Here is a 557-nt window from a genome sequence, read left to right as displayed (position 1 = left end):
CCTGGGTGAAGGGCTGAGTGCTGTTTTCAGGCTGGCCACACCCCCTTCAGGATGGGGGTCCCCACTGGGGTTCCTGGTCAGCCTGGGTAAAGGGCTGATGGCTGTTTACAGGCTCGCTAAGCCCCCCAGCGGGGACCCTCACACCATGGGGGTGTGGCCAGCCTGGGTGAGGGGCTGAGGGCCATTTTCAGGCATGCCCCCCTGCGACCTAACCTCCCAGTCTCTCTCTTTTTTTTTTCTTTTTCAGCGCATCCTTGAGGGGAGGCTAGGGCGGGCTGGAAGCAGGTATCTGGGATTTATTTATATTCTATAATTGAAACTTTGTAGCCTTGAGCAGACACAGGTCTGACCAGGGCAGGCGGGAAGCTTGGCTTCCTCCATCACCGAGGGCAACCCAAGTCTCCTTCTCACTCCAACTCTGTGGCCGCCGCCATCTTAGTTGGATTAATTTGCATACTTGTTCCTGATTGGCTGGTGGGTGGTTTGTGGGTGTAGTGGAGTGGTGGAGTGTTGGTTGATTTGCATGTTTCTCTTTTATTAATATATACTATATGCTT

The sequence above is a fragment of the Myotis davidii genome, unplaced genomic scaffold, assembly GCF_000327345.1.
Source record: "Myotis davidii unplaced genomic scaffold, ASM32734v1 scaffold96, whole genome shotgun sequence".
Classification (NCBI taxonomy): domain Eukaryota; kingdom Metazoa; phylum Chordata; class Mammalia; order Chiroptera; family Vespertilionidae; genus Myotis; species Myotis davidii.
This window is presented reverse-complemented; position numbering follows the sequence as displayed.